The 22207-nt window shown below is 34.7% G+C and overlaps 1 protein-coding gene and 1 pseudogene across 8 annotated transcripts in view; both read left to right on the forward strand.

Annotated features, from left to right (window-relative positions):
• Positions 1–22207, forward strand: part of BEND7 (BEN domain containing 7) — a 134714-nt gene that overhangs the window by 92769 nt on the left and 19738 nt on the right. For 2 of the 8 annotated variants that reach the window (XM_074194099.1, XM_074194097.1), the window contains exon 8: positions 1–19881. This exon is cut by the window's left edge and continues 12318 nt beyond it. The exons of the other annotated variants lie outside the window; for them this stretch is intronic. The gene's annotated coding sequence lies outside the window, so the exon portion shown is untranslated. Of the gene's footprint in view, positions 19882–22207 lie in introns of those variants that run through there. 8 annotated transcript variants of the gene reach the window in all.
• On the forward strand, positions 19794–22200 carry LOC141493566 (phosphatidylethanolamine-binding protein 1 pseudogene; annotated as a pseudogene).

Here is a 22207-nt window from a genome sequence, read left to right on the forward strand (position 1 = left end):
AAATACACAAGTAATTGTAGCTCAGAAGGTGAATCAGACAAATTTACTCATAAAACAGAAAGGAATAGCAAATTAAAAATATGAATTCAACAATGTTATTTTCACAAAAAAAATAAAAACAAGAAATACACACAAAGATAAAATAAAGGATAGGAGTAGAATTTAGTATGTAAAAAGGGGGGAATAGTAATCATGGTCTCAGACAAAGGTAAAATAGATTAAATCAAAAGTGAAAAAGAGAACCTATGCTATCTGTCAGAAATATCATCTAATATTGTTTTAGATCATTTTAAATGTCTAGATAGAATAAATAGCTCAGTGTATATCTGCCACAACAGACAGGAACTGTTTGAACATAAACATAAAATACTTTTTATACAAATTAAACTCAGATCTAAATATTAAAGTAATATTTATTGTTCTTGTCTAGGAAAAGCCAATATAATTTTTTAAAAAAAGACAATTTTACCTAACTGAATTATTTTATGTCATCCCAATTAGATTACTAAAAAGTTATTTTATGGAGTTAAAAAAATAACAACAAAGTTCATTTGGAAGAACAAAATGTCAGAACTTCAAAGAAACCAGGAAAAAAATATAAACAAAGTAGATTCAGCAGTATTAGACTTCTTAAACTATAATTTAAAGTGAGAGTATTTTAGAATATAAAACGAATGATTTTGATTATTTTAAATTAAAATGTGCTTGTATATTAGCCAAGAACAGAAAGAATGCAAAAAAATTGGGGAGGGGGATTTCATAGACAATCTCTCAGATAGGAAGTGATTGAATTGAAATATTACTATGATATAGGGAATAATGAGCTGATTGATTTAGAAAAACACAGAAAGACTCGGATTTATTTATTTTCAAAGTAACATAATAGGAAGAAATAAACATAGTATGGTCTTATATGTATTGTATGAGTGTATATGTGCGCACACACATATGCATTTTCATAGTTATCTGACCATATGAATATTTATCTTCGCTTAATTATGGCCTTGTTAAGTGGGGAGGGGGGGGATAAAATTAAAAATAACACAGCAGAGAACAAAAAACAAACAAGGAAGCAAAAAAAAATTGGACAGCTTTGAAAACACTGTAGTATTTATTTATATAGGCTTTCTTGAAATGGAAATTTATTGTTTTATATTGAATCCTCTGTTATGATTTGTTGTGTTTATGGCATTTTTTCTTCTTTTCTCATTTTATGTTTAAATTTAAAATAAAAAAAATTACTAAAAGGGAAAAAATTGTCCAAAATACAGAAACATGCAGATAAGCTCTATGGATTTTTTATCCAATTGTATATCATAGTCTAAATAATTAATATTCTTGGTCTGCTATTTTTATATGTGGATCATTTTCTATACTCTTTTAATTAATAAAAATATTTATTTAGGAAACTGATATTTCATGACTCCATGTAATCAGCACACTGTTAACTCCAAAAAGGAACCATGGATAACTTTTTAACTAGAGGGGATCCCCTTTCCATCTGGACTTTGGGTGAGATGTCTGCCAACATAATGGCAAAGACTTTTGGTAAACATGTCTCCATGATTTAAGTCCTTGGCATTAATAATCAGAGGATTTTAAAGAAAAGAAAAGATGTTATCTCTGCTATTACATTTTTAAAGAAATCTTATGAATTTGACATATCAGTCAGGAAGCATTAAGTACCCATCATGTATTAGGCTGTATTAAACACTGAGGACACAATACAATAGATGAAACAATCTCTACTTACAAGGAACTTGCCACTAAAGACACTTTGTTGAAGGATAGCTTTTAAAACATAATTTTCCTAAGCTGAATGAATTTTTTAATGTAGTAAGCCAACAAAAACAATGGGTTCTTCTAATCTTTTTATCAGTCAGTGAATTGTGTGTAAAAGAAGTGACCTCTATAGAATATTCTTTTGTTAAAGCCAGCCTGTTCTCAGGTAAGTCGACATCAGAGTTCATTTCAATGCCATATCTTCTCATTTTTATTCTTCTGATTGATAATTGATTTTATTTTTGCTCAAATAAGCTATTGTTCTGATTGTACACAGACATTGATTCAGAAATTATTCCCACATCTGTAAGCAGTTATTTCCTAAGTCAGATTTATTTTGGGGTGTAATTAGGATGTTGACTATATCCAGTACTTTCTGGCTCTCTTATTAAAGAAAGCATTCTTTGAGAAAATATAGATGTGAGACTTCAGTACAGTCTCTGTAGCTTTTTATTATTTTCTTTTCTGAAACCCAAACCATTTTTCAAACCCTTTCACCTTTCTCCTTTCTCCATCTTTCTATTGAAGTAACTGAATGTTGGTGTTTTGTAGAATTGCTCTACCCTCCTTACCCTTTTCAACAGTAAGTACTGGTAGTATTCTTATCATGAGCACTGCACTGCAATGAAATTGGACAACAAGGTTGCTATTGCTTTTGAACACATGATAAAACCAGCACCTTTGTTTTATCTCTCCAAGGACAACTATGAACCATCATTACATTTAACTTAAACTTATTTTGTTTTTCTGGTTTCATTTATAGCAAGACTGTCAAAATTGAGATTATTCACTTTCTCTATTACTACACCTACTTTTTTTGCTCACAGGACAAAGACCTCCTATTTAGCACCTTGAGTTAATGTTCAACATACTGTCTAAAACCTATGTGATTCTTCTTTCTCTCCTTTTTTTGCCATTGCCAATGAAGAAGCAGAATGGAAAATATATTTTATAGTTTTCTTTGTTTCATGGGTTTCCATGGTCACAGTTAAAGAATTCATCATCAGATGATCAATCTCCAGGTGATGAATTTCTCTGTTCTTACTGAGACTGGTCTTTGCAAAGTAGACATAGTCTTTACTGGAACTCTTAACGATTTCCAACCTGCTATGTGAACTGATCAGATTTATATTCTGCTAGCATGGACTTTGAATCATACCACATTTTCATACAGTCATGATGTTAGTTGGTGCTAGTTTTACTAGTCTTCCTGACTCCCTTGAATAAACTATTAATAGCAGAGTATAATGCAGTATCCAAGCTTTTTTTCATCCCCCAATCTTAAGCCATCGTTTCCAGCATTTTTTAAAATTTTCTTTGCAATACACACCTAAAAGACACCAAAAATTAAAGTAGCTATTAATTTAATTTGTAGGGACTTGAAAATTTCGAGTTCTGACCCAGATCTCTCAACTGTCCTCTGCAACAGAAGTTGGCACATAAAATAAAATTATATTTTATAAGTGAATAATCACTTATATTTTATAAGTGAATAATCACTTATATTTATACTCCAATAAGTTGTGACCAACTTGAAATTATTCCATTATTCTCCTTTATTCCTGAATACCATTTTTCTGAAGATTTAACTCCATCACTCCTTACTGATATTCATTATCTCATAAATTTTGGGCTTCCTTTCATCAGTGTAAATCTCATCTTTAACTGCTTATATTACATGACTTATTTTTTTATATTTTACATAGTCAGTCTTCCCAACATTCTGGAGGCCTTCCTTATTTTTTTTTTTGACATCACAAAGATACCATTGTAGTATTCTGACCGACTATCATTCCTCTGTCCTGTCACATGAGCATCTCAAAATCTCTTCTTCTACTTCCTTCAATTCCGAAATGAAATGTTCTACTCCTGATTTTCAGAATTCCTGATGGGTTCAGTGTTGTAGCCTATTCATATCAGCATGAGTCTTTCTAGTGCCCCTTGTAATATTTATCTCTAATTCTTCAGCGGCCACTTCCATTTCTCACTGCCACAAATCACCATTAGAGGTTTTTTAAATAGCCCTTTACTTTTAGTAGAAATTTGAAGTCAGTAAAGGAGTTTTACAATTTTCAAAAAGCAATTGAAACTGTTAGTTTCTTCATTTAATGCTAGTTATGTATATATATTTGTTTGATGATTAAGATGTACAATATTGTTAAACCTTTTTTTGTGTCATAGACACTTTTCACAGTCTAGTAAAACCTATGGACCCTTAATATGATTTTTCAAAATATGTACGATAAAGTGTGCAGTATTATAAAGGAAACCAGTTAAGATAACTTTTTCCCATGCTAGCTCATCAATCTCCTGAAATCTAACTAGAACTCTGTGAGGGATCTGTGAACCTCAGGCTAAGAAACTCTGTTCTGTAAGTTTTGCATCCATGAGTATGTTGAAATTTGGGCAATAAACATTCTTCATCCACTTGTCTTTCCTATGTGAATAGTCAGGCAAAACTCCATTTTGTGATTCCAGATCTCTTCAAAGAGCACAATGTCTTCTACAAATACTTGAATCCCTCTCTGACCTAGACTTTGCCCTGGATTTCCTTCACAGTGGTTGACACCATTGGCAAGCATATCTCTCTCTCTTTATGACTCACTTGATGTTTATTTAGCAGAGCATTGTTCAGCAGGGTAATTTCTTTTGTTATAATCTTGAAGATTTTGATTTTGTTGGAAAAGAACCTGTAAAAAAGCATTTTATTATATAGAATCAATTTTTTTTGCTGTCAAGCAGTAATACTAGGAGCTTATATTTTCTACATTGTAAAATTAATTTTGAAATGGCATGCTGAATATCTAATGTGAAAGTAAGCATTTTCCCTATTAATACCCCTCTTGAGAATGTTTTTAATTTGTGTAGAACTAACTTTCACAAAAATTCCCTTTATGTAGAAATTTGGTATAGAAATTGGCAGTTATTGATATACTCTTTAAATCCATGTTTCTCAGCAATATCATAGGAGCTTAGGATCATGATATTAGATGGATCAAGTAATCTAGTCCAATTCTCTCATTTTATAGATGAGAAAACAGAGGCTTAGGAAAGTTGAAGTGAATACTGTCTTTGAAAGCATTCTCAGAAAGGGGTCCATGAATTTCATCAGACTGGCAAAAAAAAACATTAACAGTCCCTGGAATATGGGGTAGCTGCTTATTATGAAGATTGATGACCTAAAATGTCATTGAAAACAATATATGAACACTGGGAGTAGTTATATAACAAGGCAATATACATATTTATATGTATATAATTATCAAAATGGATTATAGAATAAGTACATAATTATCAAGCCACATTATCTTGCACATAATTGTAATATTTGTTGAATAAATGAAAACAAACAAATGAAAGTAAAGAAAAAAAGGAGAGGTAAATGTGGAAGTCATTTTGAAGCAAGATTCAAGAGAACTTGGTCACCAGTTAACTAAGATGAAGGAGATGTAGGAAATGAAGGAGATAAAGAGTCCTTCTGTCTTCAGTTTTCCATCTCAAGTAACTAGATGAATTTCAGGTGTAATTATTGGGACCTAATGTCTCTGAATTTCCAGTTCTTCATTTGTAAATAGGAACACCTATCTCTCAGGGTAATGATATCATAGAGAGGGTTGTAGAAATCTTATTAGAAATGAAAGAGATCTTAAAGGTCATCTAGGCTAATAGTTGACAGCATTAGGGAAAACAGTCATTTCTTTGCTTATCTGCATTTTTTTGGGTTCATGTGTGTATGTGTCTATTTTTATAATTGATGCCAGAGTTTCTTAATATCACCTGTCCCAGTTATGCATTATTGTATTTATACAAATGAGAGGCAGCATGGCATAATAGATTGCCAGCATCAGAGTCAGGAAGACATAGGTTCGTGTTCTATCTTGAACTCATGCTGGCAAGTTTTTTAACTTCAATATTCTAGTCAGTTCTATTAAACTATCCATTTGGAATAGTTGCCAGTCTGCATTGTGAAGGGTGTGTCCCTATGCCAATTAAATTGCACATCTGAATTTTTAAAAATTATAATACATTACAGTATATAGAAAGACCAAATAAAAATTTTATACCAGAAGATCTTGTGTGGCTTAGGAATGAGAAGTACAGAACAAAACCTTTAGCTTTCTTCCCCTGGTATTTAATTACACTGAGTTTATCAGATTAGCTAATTGTTATATTGGATGACTTGGGAGAGTCTGATTCTGTGAAGATGAGATACAGAGTAGGATAGTGTGTAGAAAGAAGTGAAACGTAGGTAACTAAGCCCTCCAGCAACAAGATAGCTCAGATAATATGTGTGAGTGTCAGTGTGTGTATAGGTGTGTGTGGAGGTAGAGTGAAGCCCTGAGTCTTACCGCTTCTAAAACTGATGATTATTAATATTGATAGAGACAGCACATAGGCTCTCTCTAGAGGCTCCCTATTTACAGATGGGGCCAAGATAGCTTAAATGTCACGTTGAACAACCGAGAGATTAATTAGAAACAAATCAATAAACCAATGCTCTTTTAAAGCACGTGCTATATACTATGCATTGTGCTAGACACTAGTAATACAAGTTATTTCTGTTATAATGGTCTGTAATGATATGTGTGTGTGTATCCACATATATGTGAGCCATCATTCTTGTTAATGGTGGAAGTAGAAGATAGGTTGCAAAAATTAAGGGATGAGTGAATGGTGAAGCAACAGGAGTAAACTGCATTGGCCAAGTTTGTTGGTAGAAGAAAGAAAAAGTATTATTAGCAGTGTTAATTAAGATCTCCATTTTATCTTTAAGACAGAAATCTGTTATTGAAGATAGAAGTGAATTATATGTATGTATATATGTATGTGTGTATATATATATATATATATATATATATATAGAGAGAGAGAGAGAGAGAGAGAGAGAGACAGAGAGAGAGAGACAGAGAGAGAGATTCAGGATTGTAGCAAAGGAAGAAAATTATGTGGAAACAAAAGACTATCTATTAGAATTCACAAGGGAATAAAACATAAAACCTAAAGAAGGAATTATATTTAGAAGAAATGAGGAACACCTCTTCCTCCAAAGCTAGTGTGAACAATAAACTGTGACCTAGTATGCACTAGTAGAAAAAATTGGGCTAGGATTCATAAACCTGAGATCTACGACTGTTTTGACCACTGTCTGTCTAAAAGACTTTGTAGAAGTTTCTTGATCTTTTTAGAACTCAGTTTACTCATCTGTGAACTAAAATTTTTTAACCCTTTTTAACCCACCCACCTCACAAGTTAAGGAGTTAAATCACCAAGAAAAGTACTATTCAAATGCAAGGTCATATCATGAATGCTAATGATGATAATCATCAATTTTTTTATTGTTAGGGATATTAAGTCTGTAGGTTCGTATGACAAGAGCAATAAATTTTTAGTTTTTTTGTATGGTTAGGGAATGAAGAGAACTATAATACCTTCAAGGAATTGATGATGGTAGCAACACTGAGAGCAAACAGGAATGTGAACTTCATGAAAGCCTTACTTAGATTTTATTCCATTTACCAGATAATCAATCGCCTATCTGCAAAGTTGCAATAGGAGAGTTTATTCTCTAGATATGATTCATCTTTTTTACTTTTTTTACTTTTTTACTTTTAGTGCTTTTTAACTTTAATTTACAAGACTATAAACTCCATGAGGTGAAAGTGTCACTTAATACTTGTTAACTAAATAATATTGAATAATTAGGACTGGAATCAAGAGCAGAAGAAAGCATTTGACATTATATACAAGGTTTGATGTCCGAAGTTGTAATTTAGGCATTAGATTGATTTACTATAAAATAAACTCCTGTGTGCCATGAACATAGAAATTTGCTCATGTAAAAATATATGCATTTATGAAATACGTTATTTAAAACATCCTTTGTTCTCTAGTTAAATGCTACCCTGACTTTCCATGGTCCCACAATTCCTACTGGATTTTCTTAAGTTCTTTATTCTGTATGTTTCTGAATTTTTTAAAAATTTTTTTAGGTTTTTGCAAGGCAAATGGAATTAAGTGACCTTCCCAAGGCCACACAGCTAGGTAATTATTAAGCCTCTAAGGTCAGATTTGAACTCTGGTACTCCTGACTCCAGGGCTGGTGCTCTATCCACTGCGCCACCTAGCTGCCCCTGTTTCTGGATTTTTTAAAAAAAAATTCAACTTTTTAATTTCACTGTTATTTTATTTTCAATCAGACTTTTTAATTCTACATCCCTATCAATAGAATTTCTTGAGTACAAATCCCTATATGTATATTTTTTCAAATGATATACAACACTAATGATTATGTTCATTATAAAATTGACACAAAGACAAAACTGAAAAATGATGAAATAAAGATGAATAATATTTGATCCTAAAGAGATTTATTGAGTAGGTTAGTGGCATGGTCAGTCATTCATCAAACATTTATTTCATTTTTACAACAAGCATTGTTCTAAGTACTGGAGATACAAATAAAGGGGAAAACAGTCTCTGCCCTCAAGGAGCTTACAGTAGGAGACAACCTGAAAATAAAAAGATACATACAAAGTACATAAAGGGTATATTATAAGTAATTCTTAGGGAATACTCTAGCAGCTAGAGGGAATGAGAAAAGCCTTCAGCAGAAGGAAGCTGTGGATGGGAAGAGGAGAGGAAAAGCATTCCAGACAGGAGAGGGAACCAGTACAAAGTGACAAAGCATCATATTCAAGAAACACAAAGTAAGTCAATATGTAAATAGGGATTATAGATTTTGTGGAAAGGAGTCAAATGTAAAAAGACAGGAAAGGTGGTTAGGTAGTCAGGTTATGAATATCTTTAAATGCCAAACACAGTACTTTATATTCGATCCTGGAGGTAATGTAGAAGCACCAAAATTTATTGGGAGGGGAAGGTGTGCCATGGTCAGACCAACACCTGATGAAAATCACTTCTGCAGCTTTGTGAACAGTGGATTAGAGTGTGAATAGGGAGTTGAGATAAACCAATTGGAAGGTCTTTCTAATAGTCCAGATGAGGAGCCTGAGTGGTTGGACTAGGGTGGTAGCTATAAATGTGAAGAGAGAATGTATACAAAAGATGTAGTCAGAAAAAGACAAAATTTGGCAACTTGATTAAATAAGAAGGGTAAATAACAGTGAAGGGTCAAAGATGACTGGTTGACTGGAAGGATGATGGTCCCTTCCCCAATAGAAAGGATGTTCAGAGAAGAGGACTGTTCAGAAGATAATGACTCATTATCAAGTTGAACTTGAGATACCTATGAGACATTCAGTTCAAAATGTTGATTAGAAAGTTGGTGATGTGGGACTGGAGCTCAAGAGAAGCTTGAGTTTTTATATAGTCCTGGGAATTGATTCCAAATGAAATGATAAAGAAAGAAAAGAGGTACCAAACCAGAACCCTGGGGAATACCTACAATTAGGGATAGTAACATGGATAAAGATCCAGCAATAAATACTGAGGAATGGCCAAACAAGTAGTATGAGAACCAACAGAGATCAGTATCAAGAATATCTAGGGAGGGGGATAGTATATAAGAGATAATCAGCAATGTCAACTGCTGGGAGGGAAAGAAGAATGAAGATTGAGATAAAGCTATTAAGTTTCACTTTAAAGAGATCCTTGGTAGTTGGATAGAGTAGTTTCAGTTAAATGAAGAAGTTAGAAAGCAGATTGCAGAGGGTTAGAAGAGAATGAGAGAACTGGAGGCATTAAATACAGATGTTTTTTCAGAGCATTTAGTTATTCAAACGTGCTTTAGGAAGCTCATGGGGAAGAGAAATTTGAAGTAGAGGGACTAATAGGGAAACTTTTATAAGAGTCTAAGTAAGATGTGATGAAAGCTGGAAATAGAATTGTGGCTCTTGGGAAGGAGAGATACAAGCAATATTGTGGAGGTAGAATTGAGAAGACCAAGCAGCCAGATTGGCTGTGAACCATTAGTGAACAAACATAAGGAATCAAGCCAACACCAAGAGCGTGAACTAGGCGACTGAGAGGATGGTGGTATCTTCAACAGTTATAGAAGTAGTTTTGAAAGAAGTAACTTTCAGTGGAGAAAGATAATTTTAGATCATTGAAACAGTCACATCATATATAAGGTTTGTACAACTCATTTTGTCCCAAAAGGCAGGACTCATACTCTTAGATCATTGCCCCTGATTATTGAGATCAACCTTTAAGGGGCACCTGCCATAACCATGATGTGATTTAGGAAACAGGGGTGGTTGAGTATGTTGGGGAGGGTGTTAGTTAAATTTTAATTATCTTGAGAAGTCAGTTCTAGCCTCAGAAGGGAGAAGACTGGAGAATTGGCACAGAGGAGAGAGAAGGCAAAGTGGGGGAACTTTATGTGATAAGGATATTGGAGACAAACTCAGATGGCTTGACTATTGAAGGAAAGGTGGGATAGCCAACTGCTGCCTGAAGAAATATCCTCTCTACAATATTCCCCAAAAGGTTATCCATTGATCTCCTCCAACTATGAGAAGGAACCCATTACCTCCTGAGGTCACCCTTTTCACTTTAGATAGATATAATTATTAGAACTTTTTTTTCAGAGGAAGTCTAAAATTTTCTTCTTTACAAATTCCACTCATCGCTCCTAGTTCTGCCTTCTGTGATCAAGGAGAGCATTGCCTTTTCCACATGACAGTATAGATACTTGAAGTAAACTATATTGTATCCCTTCCCCAAATCTTCTCTTGAACATTTCCATTTCCTCAAGGGGCATGAAATCAATATTTTATTGCCCTCCTCTGGATTCTACTCTCCATTTTCTCCATGCTCCTTTTAAAATGTTTCCCAGAACTGAACACAGTGTATACAGAAAGATAGTTAAGCTAGACTCTTGAGTGATTATAGAGGAGCTTTTTCAGTGTTTTTAGATTTTCTAAAATGAGCATGATGGAATTTGCAAAGAGGAGTATTTGGAAGACCTCACAATATGGAAGCCTTCTTCCATTCAGATTCTGCTGGACAACTTACTGATAAAATCAAACATCTTTGATGAGCTTGTCATACTGTTGTAAAACATTGTAAGACTAAATCCACAATGATCTCTTCAATCTTTCAAAGAATCTTGTAGGATTTTGAAATGTGAATATGAGATACTTTGTGGTAAGAAAGCCTTCTAGGTGTTTCCAGATCAAATAGTTAATAATAAATAAGCAAAATTTGGTTGACCATAAACTTTCTTCAGTATTGTATGTCTTGCAATGACATGTTTGCATAGGTTATGGATACTGGATGATGCTCTCATGCTTTCCCAGTCACCAGTGGAGTGAAGTAGGGTTGGGTGCTTGCTCCCATGCTTTTTTTTTTATCATGATGTTTTCAGTAATGTTGTTAGGCAACTTCATTGAAGATGATAATGACATCAAAGTCAGCTACTGTAATGATGGTAAATTATTTAACTTGGAACAGCTTCAAGCCAAGGCTAAAGAGGAGGGAGAACTGGTGTGGAACTATTTGTTAGCATATGATTACACACTTGATGCAATCTATGAGGTTGAGATACAACAAAATATAGATCAATTCTCTGCTGCTTATGCTAATTTGTTTTAATAATTTACATCAAGAAAACACAGGTACTCCACCATCCACATGAGTTATAGCAAATGGAAAAATATTGAATGCTTTGGATAAGTTTGTTTACCTTGGCAGCATACTTTACTGGGGTGTACACATTGTTGATGAGGTTGGTAGCTGAATTGCCAGAGTTACTGTTTTTGGAGACTCTGAAGAAAAGTTTGAGAGAGAAGAGATATTAGACTGCTCACCATACTGAAGGGCCACAGAGCCATTGTGCTGACCTCATTGTTGTGTGTCTATGAAACCTGGACAGAATACCAACATCATACCAAGAAACTGAATTACTTCTATTTGAATTGTCTTAGGAAGATTCTGAATTTCATCTGGAAAGATAGGGGAATTGGATACCGAAGTCCTTTCTCAAACTAAACTGTCAAGCATTCAAACTCTGCCACAAAGAGCACAATACTGATGGGTTGACCACCTTGGTGAAATGGTGAAATGTCAAACTCATGTTCACCTAAAACAGTTTTATGGAGAACTAGCAAAGGCAGGCACTCACAAGGAGGTCAGAGCATTCTCAAGGTATCCTCAAAGAACTTTGGAATTGATTGTATGACACAGCAGACACTGGCATGAGACCACTTAACATGGCATGCTCTCATCAAAGAAAGCACTGTGCTCTATGAGTAGAGTAGAATTGCTTTAGCTCAAAAGAAACCTGCGATGTTCAAATTAGAGACATCCCCATTCCAAATGCTTATATGGGTCATTGGGCTGATCAGCCACAGTCATCAGACACAACTGTGCCTTGACCACAACTTAGTGATGTCATTTTGGTCCTCTTTGATTAAGAACAGCAACAGTCAACCAACCAGTTAGCACAGTGAATTTATTTTTACTCTATACTTTTCAGTCAATTATGTAATTAGAAATGTGTTCTGTTTAGGAAATAACTTGCAAAAGTCTGCCTTTTACTTTCATTTTCTCTCAACTGGGACACTATATATGAATGTGTATATTAGTCCCATAAAGATTTTATATAGATGAAAAGATAATTAATCCACTGAATTTTTAGTGCCTCCCCTTCTATAGTCTGGGAAATATACCTTACTTAGATAAAGTTTGAGATAGAAAAGTTCTGAGTTCCCTTCCATCGGGAAATCCAAGAGTTCTGAAGAAATTGGAATTGAGGCTGCCGAAAGAAGACCCATCTGGGTCTTGCTCCTTATCATCCTTTTCCTGGTATACAGGACTGCCTACTGTAATATTAATAATAATTTTTATTTTATCTGACATTTATATATTACTTTAGTGTTTGAAAAGTGTTTCATAAGCATCTTAAGGTGGTTCATTTGCTTCAGATTTTATTTACAATTTTTCAAAGGAAAAAAAAGTGGATTTGGAGTTAGAGATCCCAGGTTTATAATTTGTTTTTTTTTTTTTGCCACTTTGGTGACTGTAAATGAGTGGTTTAATTTCTCTTGGATTTCAATTTCCTCACCTGTAAAAATAGTGTTTTGAACTAAGTGATCTCCGAGGTCCTCCCCAGCTCTAAAATCTCTGCTCAGATACTTTTACCAGCCTATTATGATCCTAATTTCTGCCTTCTTAGTTATTTTTTTTTGCAAGGCAAATGTGGCTTGCCCAAGGCCACACAGCTAGGTAATTATTAAATATCTGAGGCCAGGTTTGAACTCAGGTACTCCTGACTCCAGGGCCAGTGCTCTATCCACTGTACCACCTAGCCACCCCCCTGCCTTATTAGTTGTTTGTCCCCTTTGTCAGTTCACATCTTAACCACAGTATTGTGGCTCCTTGGGGCTCTTGAGACTGTTTTCTAGCATGCCTTTTAGTACAACACCAAGTAGTAGGAAGCCAGTTAAGATCCCTTGTTCTGCTTGTCTGCTAACTTGACTGAAGAATCCTCTTTCTACACTCTGATGTGTTACTTGAATTGCCAGGATTTCCCACCTAACTGAATATACTGTCACCAAGTCATAGAATCTTGGCAGTTGCTTTATCAGGTGATTCATCCTAGTTATGGTTGTTTATACGAGACAGACAAGGTAGTCTGTGCATCTTCAAATGTGTTTGTTGAAACTAATTTTTTTAAACATAAACTCAGCTTCCATATAGTATTCCCCTTCCTAACACAAGTAGTCAGAAGAATCAGCATTGAGAGCCCCTCACTTTGGTATGAAGAAACCTCTAGTCAAGAAGTATAGCCAATCCACAGTATTCTGAACAAATTAGATGTTTCAGCTCTTCTGTGCTTCAGACTTCATCAAAAATTATATATTAAATTAAAATGTATATATTAAATATATTACAATGATCTGCTCATCTATCATTGGTTTATTTTCACTTTTACTTATTTGTGGGAAGTTATTCAACTGAACAGAAACATCAAAGAAAAGTCATTTTATATATATATATATTAAATTCTATTGTTTCTCAGTTATTTAATATACTTTTTCTTAGGACAGCAAATTACGTTAAAAATAGTCATAACTTTTGCTCTTTTATTTAGTGTTATTGTTGGCCTTATTCCAATTCTTCAGGTTATTTGGAGTTGTTTAAAATTAGTCTTTGTTTCTTTATAATAGTATTGAAATAGAATGGAGGAGGCAACTTCAGTTAATGACCTATTGCAATCTGAGGACAAATGCAAATTGTTCTACTATGATTTTTAATGACCCACTATTAACATAGACAGAACACAGAGCATTAATGCAATACTTCTTTTCACATCATTACTCCTAATGGAACTGTTACAGGCATAATAACTTGACCTTTTGCTATAATTTCAAATGGTAAGAATATCTTTGCTTATTCAATACCTCTATTCACATGGCATATTGAGTCATTAAGATCAATATAATGAAAATCTTTTGGCCTTGTACTTATGTAATGTGTAATGGAAGGTGGGATATATAGTCTTTAGTAGGTAGAGCGAGTTGAAGGTCTCTTTAAAGTTAGAATGCAATTCATGAGCTAGAATGTCAATAATATGCTGTGTAGGCATTTTTGTTGATGTATATAATGCTTTTTTCCCTGGCCCCTTTCTATTGAAACTACATAGGATTTAACAGAGCAGGGAAAATAAATACTAACTAATAATTCTAGACTTTCTAAAAGAATATCTTAATGGCTATATTCAAACTGTGATTAGAAATAACACATTTGAAACCGTTCAGTGGAGGCTTTGTGGAGAAGACATTCTATAATCTTCATTCACTTCTCATAAACTTAATTCTGAATAGTTAGTAACCAGAACTTGCTATATTTTAGGGACTTTTAAAACAGGGTAGAGAATGAGTTAATTTTGACTCCACTTATTTAAACAATGTATATTTTAGGACATGGAGAGATGTTTACTTGTATAAGAAAAATATTTTCAGCATATAATTTGTCCACAAAGAAGTAAAATGCCAAATATTCATTTTCTCTATTGATTTATTGAACTTCTTTTTGGTTATGCTTCGATTAATATTGTGTTGAAATGTAAACTTAAAAATAATTTTATTTTTGTTACTCCAAATGATTATGATCATTTCCTTCATGAAGGCTTTTATAATTTTGACACGACAGACAGACCCTATCTGTCTCTTCTCTTTTACTTTAGAAAAAAAAAGTTTTATAATTTGGGGCATCTCCTTCCTCACCATCCATTTCTAAACCCTTTGTAATCTGAATTCCATATTCACCACTCTACTGAAACAGGAAATAAGAAATATCATAATAATAATAATCAACACATTGGCTGAATCTGACAGTATATGAAATATTCTACATCTCTGCCCTCCCACCCCCATCCTGGCACAGATAAATTTACAAGACTTAGTAACTAAATGGATGTAAATCAAGAGAAGAACATACAATACTAAAGTTTAAAATAACCAAAGCAGTGGTACCACTGATAGAAGGATAAATTGGATAGAAAAGATAATTAGTTTGGGATTTGTTGATTTTAGAATGTGAAGGTAGAGATGTCTTATGGGCAATTGGAGATTTCAGCCTCAAGATCAGAAGAACGTCTGGTTCTAGAAATAGAGACTTGGTTCTTATATATAAAGAAATAATATTGAAGCCATGAGGTAGAGTAAAATTGCCAAGGAAAAGAGAATAAAGCAGGGATTCTTAACCTTTTGTTATGTGATGGATAACTTTGGCAGTCTGGTGAAACCTATGGTCCCTTCTTAGAATGTTTTTTAAATACATAACAGCACTACAAAGGAAAACAATTCCATTGGAATACAATTATCAAAATATTTTTTTTTTAAAAGCAACCAAGTTGAGGGCTGCTAGGTGGTGCAAGCATAGAACACTGTCCCTGGAATCAGGAGTACCAGAGTTCAAATCCGGCCTCAGACAGTTAAAAATTACTTAGCTGTGTGGCCTTGGGCAAGCCACTTAACCCCATTGCCTTGAAAAAAAACTTAAAAAAAACAACCAAGTTTAATAGATCCCAAGTTAAGAACACCTAGGATAAAGAAAGAGGAAAAGAGAGCTGAAGACAGAACTTTAAGAAACATCCTCATTGTGAAACTCATGATGAAACATATTCTCCAAACCCAGATAGAAAGCTGATGAACTCAGTCTAGATTGAAGCAGTTTTTTCTTTCTCCTTTTTTCTTCTCCCTTCCTTTCTTCCACAGAACTAAAATGAGAATTTCTTTTAACTGACTATCCATATTTGTGAAGGGTTTTAGTTTTCTTACCTTTTCAGTGGTTTGGGGAAGGAATGGAGGAAAGAAAAGAATTTGGAACTGAAAATAAAATTAAATATTTTTTAAAGGCCAAAATGGAGATGAGGAAATGGGGCAATTAGAATGGTAGAAGAATCTGAAGTCAAGGGAAGATAAAACATCCAGAAGAAGGGGAGAGTAAATATAGGTTAATGATAAAGAGAAATCAAGGAAGATAAGGGTCAAAAAAAGACCATTGGATTTTTCAGTTAGGAGGTATCAAATGTGATCAAGCATTTCTTAAAAGACGGATTGTAAGTTATTTATGACTATATTAAAGAATGTTCCAAATCACTCATGATGAAACAACCCTAAGGTTTTACCTCACACCCTAACCAGTTTATAAAGGTAACAAAAGGTGGAAATAGTCCATTTTAGAGGGGTTGTGGAATGAACATTGACTTAATTTTGGTGGAGCTGTGAATTAGTACAACCATTTTACAAAACATTTTAGAGTCGTGCAAATTGCCTAAAATTTTCATATCCATTGACCTAGAAATTTCATTTTCAGGCATATACATCAAATAGTTCACTGAGAAAAAGAAATGTTTCGTATTTGCTTTTCTAGAAGAAATGAGTTGGAAACCAAGTAAATGCTTGTCATTTGGAGAATTTTGATGAACAAATTGTGGTACATGAATGTTATGTACTTCTTTGTTATAAGTAATGACAAACATAAGTACAGAGAAGCTTTGAAAGATTTACATGAGCAGTTGCAAAATGAATTAAGCAGAGCCAAGAAAACAACCTAGACAATGACTGTAACAATGTAAATAGAAAGGACAACTATATAACAATAGAAAATGAATGATGAAATTTTTTTTAAAAAAATAAAATTTGGTTCCCCCCAAAAGATATGGGAATACATGCCCTCCTTACTCTCTTCTAGAGGGGGAGAGAGAGAGAGAGAGAGAGAGAGAGTGTGTATGTGTTACAGGGAGTAGAAAGAATTCATGAGTATCCAACATTACATATAACATCAAATTTTTCTCCATGAATTAATTTTGTTAAATTCTTTCCCTTCCTCTTTTTTTCCTTTTCCTTTTTCAAAGACCTTTGTTCTATTGGACAGTTCTTTGGGAAGGAGAAAAAGAGGTGAATACAAAGAGAAATCTACCTAAAATTAAAGATATCAATAAAATGTTTTAAAAAAAGATCATTGATGGCCTCTGGGAGCATTTTTGAAGAGTTGTGATGTTAAAAACTAGATTATAAGAGCTAAAGAAAAGTATGCAATATAGATATATTTTCCAAGACATTTCCAAGAAGAGATTATTAATTGATAGCTGAATGATTTAGAAAGGTCAAGGAAAGGTATTTTGTTTTGAGTTTAGGATTGGAGAAACTTGAGCATATCTGTAGTTAAATGGGAAGGGATCACATAGAGAAGGAGATATTGAAAATGTATTTAAGGGGTGGCTAGGTGGTGCAGTGGATAGAACACTGGCCCTGGAGTCAGGAGTACCTGAGTTCAAACCCAGCCTCAGACACTTAACTCCATTTGTCTTGCAAAAATGTAAAAAAAAAAAAATGTATTTAAGGGGGGGTTAGGTGGCGCAATGGATAAAGCACCAGGCCTGGAGTCAGGAGCACCTGAGTTCAAATCTGGCCTCAGACACTTAATAATTACCTAGCTGTGTGGCCTTGGGCAAGCCACTTAACCCCATTTGCCTTGCAAAAACTAAAAAAAAAAAACCCAACAATCATCTAGCTCTGTGGCCTTGGGCAAGCCACTTAACCCTATTGCCTTGCAAAAAAACTAAAAAAAAAGTATTAAAAAAAAGATTACAGAAATAAGATCCTTGATGAAATGGAAGGGAATAGAATTTCACAAGATCCTACATAGAGTACTTGAATGTGAGGAAATAAATGAGTACACGAAATATATCACAAGCATGATATGGAGGCAAGATATAGCAGTGATAGAAAAATAATTCCTCTGGATTTCTTTTCAGTGGGTAGTGAAGCAGGGGGAAGATTTGGAACTAAAAATAAAATAAAATTGGGTTTATAAAAGAGCAGATGATAAATTCTTTTTTGACAGGATTATTAGACAGTCACCTTAGGAGAATGCTGTGGATATAGTTTGGGCAAAAGTTTTAATTAAGCATTTGGAGAAAGTTCTTCTTGCTAATGATACTAATACAGTTAGTTGGCTTCAGAACTGGTTGATTGTACAAACCCAAAGACTCCTTACTAATCAGGATAACACTAATGTTACTAATGATTCAATGGCAACTTGGAAGGAGAACTTTTAGAAAACCTCAGAGATCTGTACAAATCTCTGTTCCTTTGAGTATTTTAATCAGTAATCAGAATAAAGGTTAGAGACTATATTTATCAAAATAACAGATCAGGATCCAAAAAGATCTCATTTGAACTGGTACATATATGAACTCTACCTGGTCAGGGCAAAGCCAGAGGAAACTCTAGGGGAGGTCCATAGTAGTCCTAAGTGCAAATCGGTCATCCAACCAGGTTATGCCATAGTGCCTCACTGATAAGGGAGGAAGAGAAACCAAGGAAAGTTTGAGAGAAAGGACCAGGGCCAAACTGATAATTAGTCTATCAAGAGAGACCAGGATGTATCGAGTTGTCACCTTCTTTCACCAGATGTCACATGCTGTTGCTTGCCTGGTATTAATGTTGTCATGGTAACTCCCTGATATGGGAGGAAGAGAAACCAATTCAAGACCAAGAGACTCCCACAGCAGCCAGACCATCACCAAAGTCTGGAATAGTTCTGGTAAAGGCAAATGAGAAGGATGCTTTGTACATCATGCCCCTCTCTAAAATAAACAGAATTGTGCAAGGACATCACCACAGTCACTTGGTTGATTGGTGTGGTACTTTTCAATACTGAAAGACAACAGCTACTACCACCATCACCACCACCATTGGACCTGATATAGTGAGATGAAATTCAGTAGAAATAAATGTAAATCTTATACTTGAGCTCAAAAAATTAACTCTACAACTACCAGGCCTGGCTAGATAACTGAGCAAAATGTGAGATGACAAAGTATAATCAAGGCTTATAAAGCTGGCAGGCAAAAAAAGCAAATTTAAGATTATATTAAAAGAGACAGTTTGAACAAAAATAATTTCTATCTCTCAGAATCTCTGTCTTCCTTCAAGGTTTAATTGAAATGCTACCTCTTCCATTAATGCTTCTAATTAGTGATATTTACCAAATCAAATTATCTTAAGTTATATGTAGTTAGATAGTATTATATTCTTCTCAATCCATCTAATAAAGCAGAAACTATTTTGTCTTTGAATCTTCAAGTTCTATCATAGTACTTCTGTTAGTAGATGCTTATTAAATTTTTGTTGATTGATAATATCACAAACATAAAATTTTTGAGTTAATACCACTTGGCATTTTACTTTTCATACCTCAAATAGCCATGTTACTATTCAACTTGTTGAAAGCTTGAAGAAGAATCTACCTTCTCATATAAAAAGTAATGAATAAGATCTCTGTCTGTTGGAAGCATAATCGCAAATAAGAAGGATAACACAAGTTAGACAGCTAATATTAGTCCAGCATAAAATAAAGCAGATGAGAAGTTGTAGCTCAAGTGTATGAAGTGTTAATTTTATGTGGCAAGAATAAGGAAAGAAAAGACTAAGATTAAAAAAAAGTAACAATATTGCAGAATGGAGGTGCTTCGGCCCCAACCCCCACAACTCATGCGGCATTCTCGCCCTGTTGCTCATGCTGTTTTCTGTTGAAGCCTCCTCTGCCATCGTCTTCCCCTGCCATGTGCCATACCAGTGGATCTGAGCTTGTGGACTGAGCCTGTGGGAGGTAGACGAGAAGCCACAGTACCCACTCAACATCAAGTTCAGGACAATGAGATCCTCAAACTGGGCCAAGTGCTGATGTCCACCCAGGTGAAGGGCCATCCAGTGAGCATTGGATGGCAGGGCTACAACCCCTCGAAACTCTGCACTCTGGTCCTCACAGACCCAGATGCTACCAGCAGGAAGGACCCCAAATTCCAGGAGTGGCACCACTTCCTGGTGGTCAGTATAAAGGGCAATGATATCAGCAGTGGCTTTGTCCTCTCAGATTATGAGGGTTCTGCCCCCCTCCCAAGGAAACAGGTCTTCACTTCTGTGTGTGGCTTGTTCATGAGCAGAAGGGTTCACTCAAATATAATGAACCTATCCTGTCCAATCACTCCGGGGACTACTGGAGCAAGTTCAAGGTGGCTTCCTTCCACAGCAAGTACAAGCTTTTGGTCCCCATTACCGGCGCCTTCAACCAGGCTGAATGGGACAACTATATGCCTTGGCTCTATGAGCACCTAGCAGGGAAGTAGGGCCCTGTCATCACATGCCCCCTCCCCAGGTGATGTGAGTGGATGCCCCTCCCCCTTATTCCCATGGGCTGACTTGTCAATCATTAACTGTCATGGAGTCTTTTCCTTGTTATTGGGGATGGGGGGTCTGGGTGTAGGATCCGCAGCTTGTCTGGCTTAATGTGTTAGCAAATAGTAGGTAGAGGAGGGAATCAAGATATTAGTAAAAGTCGTAATTGGCTTCCTAACATCCTAGTGGAAAAAATAATAATCTGTTAAGATATTGATAACTGAACACAGGTAGAAAGCTGTTGATAGTCCTCAAATCTTTATGCATCCTGTTCCTGGTATCACATTTCTTTTTTTCTGATATGTTAATGGACAGAAACTGGATTTGGAGGGTCCAAGAACCATTTGATGGAAAGTTTTCTCTTCCAAAAGAACCAGATCGATGGGGATCTTTGCTACTGTCTCCTCTTTAAAAAAAATTAAACTGACTTTATCAAAAAAAAATTTATTGCAGAATGGAAACATGGTATAGTGAAATGATTGAAAAAAATAACAAAGTTTTAGCTTATATGAGGAGGAAGATTTGGAGGGGAGCATGCAATGTTCCTGGATACATATGTAAGAGAAGAGTTAGAAGCTGTATGTGAACCAGAAAATTTTCATGGGCATGCTGTAACAACAAGATCATGACATATAATCACTGGGGTGCACAGAACATACTTTTAAATGCTGTGTGATTTGTGATTTCTTCTAATTCTCCCAGGAAGCTCATAGACTCCTATCTGCTTTGATCATTGAGTTATATAAGACACTAGTGAGGGTAATCAGAAAAAAAAATTAGTTTGAACAGTTAATGCTACAAAGCTGAATGTGTGGCCAAGAGAACATAGCTGTTGATATTACAAGGGAAAGCAATCTTTTTTATATAAACTAAAACTATCATCCTTTTATAGGTATATATTGTAGTTTAACAGAGTGCTACTTTTTGACCCAATAAAAATGAACTTGAAAAGACCAAGTTAAGAACCTCTCAGAAGCAGAGTATAAGGCAAAAATGTCAGCAACAAATCCCTTAGCTGTGGTAATACTACTACATGCTGCTATAATCAGAGAATTGTCTTTCAAGGCTTTTATCTTATCATATGATTCCCTGTAGTTTCTAGCTTGCTTGATTGGATGGCTCTTTCCTAGAAGCTAGTGCAATAAGATGCCAAAAGGTGACTCAAAATAGATTTGGAACTCTTATAAGTCTGGCATCAGTGTAAGATTTTTTTAAAAACTGTACTGTATAACATAATTGCTTTTTCATTTAATCTGAGTGATGATGAGTTGGTATGATGTCACCATCAGAACAATATCATGGAGAATTTTCTTGCTCAATTTTATTGAGGCTGTTCTGCCCAGCTTCCATTTGTACTGGAATGACACTTGAATGCTTCCCCAAACCATAGATGCTGAATTAATAAAATGACACTATCCTTCTGGTAACTTTGCCAAGTGATTTGTCTTATCCACTTTTACTCATGATGCTATTTTCTGCATTGACTTTAGGACAGGTGTCTTCTAGATACTTGGAACACTTACAGCATAGAACTTTTCCATATCAGTTACTTAATGCAGCAACTAGTTCTGCTGAACAAAGGCAACTTTGACCAGAAGTTCATTTTTTCCCCAATGCCAAAGAGATTTGATAGATAAATATGGACAATGCCAATTGTGGCCCTAAGCAAAATTCACATATGTTATTGATGGATTTAAAATAAATTTTGACCACATATCTTCATATATCTTCCTTGCCATGAAATTTAACATGTTTTTTATATTTATTTTCAG

This window comes from Macrotis lagotis, chromosome 7 (assembly GCF_037893015.1).
Source record: "Macrotis lagotis isolate mMagLag1 chromosome 7, bilby.v1.9.chrom.fasta, whole genome shotgun sequence".
NCBI classification, from domain to species: Eukaryota; Metazoa; Chordata; class Mammalia; order Peramelemorphia; family Peramelidae; genus Macrotis; species Macrotis lagotis.